A 4,920-nucleotide genomic window follows, 5' to 3' on the forward strand; every position below is an offset into this window, starting at 1 on the left:
AGGACGAGGAGTTTAAAGTTTTTATACTCCGTGCCCTTAACCGACAGGGTCACGACACAGTAGCCGCTGATGTCCGTGGCGTGGGACCTCGATGCCATCGAGATTCGGCTGCGCGTTGGTAGGACAGAGAGGGAGTAGTGGCTCACCGTGTCTGGGTGGATGAAGCTCTCCGTGCTTCCGCTGTCGAACAGGCAGGTCGTGGCGTGGCCGTTCACTTTGATGTCCATCATTGACTTGGACAGATGGTGCGGGCGGGCTTGGTCCAGGGTGACGGAAGCTAGTGTGTAGCCGAGCGAGTCGTTGTCATCTGCGGGCGAGGCGGTCGGGCGTGGTGAGTAAAATGGCGTCTCCCACGAGGTAGGGCCCCATGAGGCACTATTGGGGTCGGTTGCCTTAATCAAAGATGGCCGCCCCCATGACTCATGTGTGGGGATGCTGGCCTCAGTTGCCCTAAACAAAGATGGCCGCCCCCATGACTCATGTGTGGGGATGCTGGCCTCAGTTGCCCTAAACGAAGATGGCCGCCCCCATAGTTCGCATGCGGCACTGCTGGCCTCTGAGGATCCGCTCCTGCAGGCCTTGGAGAAGTGGCCTTTCTTCAGGCAGGTTTTACATATGGAGTTCTTGGCTGGGCAGCGCGACCTCGGGTGCTTCTCCTGGCCACAAAAAAAACAGCCGGCGGCCCGATCGCGGATGCCCGATGTCGGGGCCGGTGCCGGGGGTGGCGGGGCCGGTCGGGTCCGGGACGCCGACGCAGAGGTAGGTCCCGGGGGCGGCGCTGGGAAGGGTGCTGTGGTAGGGGTCGGGCCCGAGTCCCAGGGTCGCGAGCAGTACCTGGTGAATGCTTCCTGATCTTGGTGGGCCACTTCCAGGGAGATAGCGAGGGCTTCAGCTTTTTCCATGCTGAGGTCTTTAGCTTCCAGCAGTCTTTGCCGTGAGTACTCGGACCGTAGGCCTTTCAGGAATGCGTCGCGGATATTATCTTCAGTATTTTCGGCTGCCGACACCGATTTAAACTCACAGTTCCTGGCGAGTGCATATAGCGCCTGTGAGAATTCGGCTACTGATTCTCCTGGCTGTTGCGGCCGTGATCTTAGGAGGTGCCTAGCGTACATGTAGTTTACCGGGGTCCGGTACTTCTGTTTCAGCAGGTTGATGGCGGTCTCGTAGGTAGTCATGTCCTCGATGAGAGTGTATACTCTCGGGCTCAGTTGTGCCTGCAGGACACTTAGTTTGGATGCCTGAGGGACGCTGGATTCTCTCAGGTATGATTCGAAGCAGACCAGCCAGTGTTTAAAGTCTGCGGCTGAGTTTGCTGCTCGTGGGTTCAGGTCCAGGTACGGCGGTCTGAGGGCTCGCAGCCAAGCTGGCTGGTGTGGCTGTGCTCCTGGGAGCTGCGCTGGTGGCTCCTCCGCCGGTTGTGACTCGTTGTTGGACATCATTAAATTTAGTCAATAAAATTGATATACCTATCAATTCCTCCAATAAAAGGCGAAGAGTTACGAAGGTGACTAAAGGTTTTTATTGACTAAATAACAGAGCCCACTCTCGTGGGTGATCCGATCCAAGCAGGAGGAATACCAGCCAGTCGCTCACCTTTATACCTGGCCTGGTGGGTGGAGCCAAGGCGGAGTCGGCAGTGGTCATCCCAGGTATAGCAGTGTGGCAAGAGGCGACCTCGTACCGTGATACAATAGTGGTCAGTGATACAGTTATAACGAACAGTGGTGAACAGTGCTAACTACTAACAGTGATACAATAGTGAACGTGGTTTACCACACTACTCTTGTGCATTCCTGCTTTCAGCTGGTGACGACCAGGACCCTGAGGCTGCCAGTGACAGCACCTCCAACCAGGAGGAGGAGGAGGAGCAAGCCGGACCTTCGGGGGAACAGTCACGTCCCGCAGGAGAGGAGGAAATGCTCGACACCTCCTCACTGGACGAGTGCCTGGAGGAACTGTCGCAGGGCAATGCAGCTTCTGGGACCAGTGGCGTCCAGCCACCCAGCAGCCGTGCGCGTGGCCCGCGGCCTTCCCCCCAAAGGGGGGAAGGATCAGAGGGGAGTGCTGCTGCTCGGCACACTCGCCGTCACCAACGCGGCAAGGGTCCCCTAGTTCGGCCCCCTCCTCCCCAGCGGGAGAGTCGCGACTCCAGTCCGGACACCTTCACTTCGGAGGAGGTGCGGAAGCTCGATCAGATGGCCGACGACTCGGACCGGCGCCACACGGAGCTCATGAGCGTGGTGGGGCGCATGCCTGAGGCCATCGAGTCGCTGGCGACCAGTGTGCGCGAGTTCGGGGCAGCAACTGCCGCGACTGGCCGCATGCTAACTGATGCCGTCAAGACCCTGGCGGATGTGATGCGCGCGCACACCAGGACCACAGGGCCACACACTGCTGCCACACGCGCTGTCTCAGGCAGGCATCGCCAGGGCAGGCGCCGCGCTGGACCATCCCAGCAAGCCGGCCGTCGGCTGATTGCTGCGGATCCTGCAGTGCGGGCCCGGCCGAGTGCCACCGCGCCACAGCACCAGCCAGCGCATCCCAGACGCCTGCTGGCCCACATTGCGCCATCCGTCGCCGCCATTCCCCCTCTGGGCCGTCAAGGGCAAGCGGCTGCAGCTGATGGTGGCCAGGCTCAGGTGCGCCACTCAGGAGACGGCCCCTCGAGGCCCAAACGCCGTGTAGGCCGCCCCCCAGCGGCATCTGGCGGAAGGGCATCTGAGCCTCAGGCGCCTTCCCCCAGCCTCGCAGCAGCCACTGGGCAGAGCTTGCGAAGGAGCAGCAGGCAGGGCAGGGGAGGCAAAATGCTGGCCAAGGTCTCGCCCTCGCGGGCCACTCAGTAGAGGGTGTGGCCAGCTTTCCTTTAATATGGCGGTGGCCATCTTTATTTTGCCCATGGTTGTGCTTTTGGAGGGCTTTTTTTTTGCGTTAGGCCGACGTTGAGGCCCGGTTTCAATAAAGGTGGAGTGGCTCCTCCCCAGTTTGTGGGAGTGAGTCGTTTGTTGGGCTTTTTGTGGGGCCCGTTTATTGTTTTTGGGGATTCATGTGGGAAGGGCTTTTCATTTTTGTTTAATAAAAAAGTATCTTTATTCATGCAGTCTCCATGGTTGTTCTTCTTAGTGTTTGTTGGCTTCGCCGGCTGAGGGCTTGCGGAGCGGCTGCATTCATCTTCCCTCATGGCCCCTGGCCATTCCCTGACAGGGGGCTTAGAAGTACCGTGTAATAAGGTGGCGTCGTGCGGCCCTTGGCCCTGGTCGCTCCCTCCTGGGAACGTACTCCTGCTCCTCCTGCTCCTCCTCCTCCTCCTCCTCATGCTCCTCCTGCTCCTCCTCCTGAGGTGCTGGTCCAACGTCAGGTGGCAGTGCCTGAGTCCTGCGGATAGCCAGGTTGTGTAGCATGCAGCAAACCACCACAAATTGGGAGACCCGGTCCGGCGAATACTGGAGAGCTCCTCCGGAGCGATCAAGGCAGCGGAACCGCTGCTTGAGGACCCCAATAGTTAGCTCGATGATGTTGCGGGTGGTTTGATGGCTCTCGTTGTAGGCCTCTTCAGCAGCGGTCCTGGGCGCGCGGAGCGGGGTCATGAGCCAGGTGCACAAAGGATAGCCTTTGTCCCCGAGTAGCCATCCTCTTGGGGGAGGCTGTGCCTGGAACATGTCATGCACAGTACTCTGCCGCAGGATAAAGGCATCGTGGCTGCTGCCTGGGAAGCTGGCATTGACTGCCATGATGCGCTGCTTGTGGTCACAGACCAGCTGCACATTCAGAGAATGGTAGCCCTTCCTGTTGCGATACTGCTCGCCATGCTCCAGAGGGGCCCGCAAAGCCACATGCGTACAGTCAATGGCGCCCTGCACCAAGGGGAATTCCCCGAGTCTGGAAAATCCCAATGCGCGCTGATGCTGGCTCTCCAGGGCCATGGGGAAGGAGATGAATTGGCTTCTCCTTCTGAACAGTGCTTCGGTCACCTGGCGGATGCAGCGATGCGCGCCGTACTGGGAGATGTTTGCTATGTCCCCAGCAGCGTATTGGAAGGAGCCGGTGGCATAGAAGTTCAATGCCACTGTCACCTTCACTTCCACCGACAGAGACGTACTGCACCTGAGCTTTGGCCGCAGATCTCGGCGAAGCAGGTGGCAGATCTCTGCAATCACCCCCTTCCGGAATCGGAGCCTTTTAACACATCGCGCGGCACTCATGTTTAGGTAGGAGCGCTGCTGGCGGTATAGCCTGACTGGGTAAGGCCTACGTGGCCGACGCCTGTAGCCCCCTCTGCCTCTAGCCAGGGCTGCCCCTCTCACAATGCGTCTGCGAGCCCTACGGACATGGAGCTGCAGCTCCGCGTTGGCACCCCATGCAACCCCCATCAAATCCTGGCAAACACTCTAATTTCCAAATGGCCACTTGCAGCGCTGTTGCCTGAGTCCAAAAATACCTGGCTCTTGCTGCTTGAAACCAGTTAGCTATCCTCCTTGTTGTGTCTCCAGAAATGCGTTGCACAAGACTGTTTTCTGAAATAATGGATGGCCTTTATACTGGAGAGGACGTTCCCTTTAATTAGCGCCCCCCGGGGCCCGCGCTGGTTGTGTTGCGTTCCTTTTTCCAAACGCTCCGGCCGCCCGCCGCACAATGGGGCGGTCCGACTGAAGTTTGCAATCGGGGCGGCCAAAGGGCGTTGCACGAGGATGTGACGTCATTTTCTGCGCGCGCATCCGGGCGGGCGCTAAACTTTGCGCCGGCGCTAACGGGCAACTTAATTTGGGGCGGGGCGCAAACTGCGCTGCGCCCGGGCGCTACACGCATAGCGCCCGGAAATCACTTCTCTTAAGGCGCTAACTGCTGGCGCAAGCAACTGAAAATCTAGCCCTCTATATTTTACAGCACCACAAAGAATTTTAAGAAGTCAATGTGCAGATA

Source organism: Somniosus microcephalus, chromosome 11, assembly GCF_052327205.1.
Source record: "Somniosus microcephalus isolate GS21.2 chromosome 11, FLI_Smic_1.0, whole genome shotgun sequence".
NCBI lineage: Eukaryota > Metazoa > Chordata > Chondrichthyes > Squaliformes > Somniosidae > Somniosus > Somniosus microcephalus.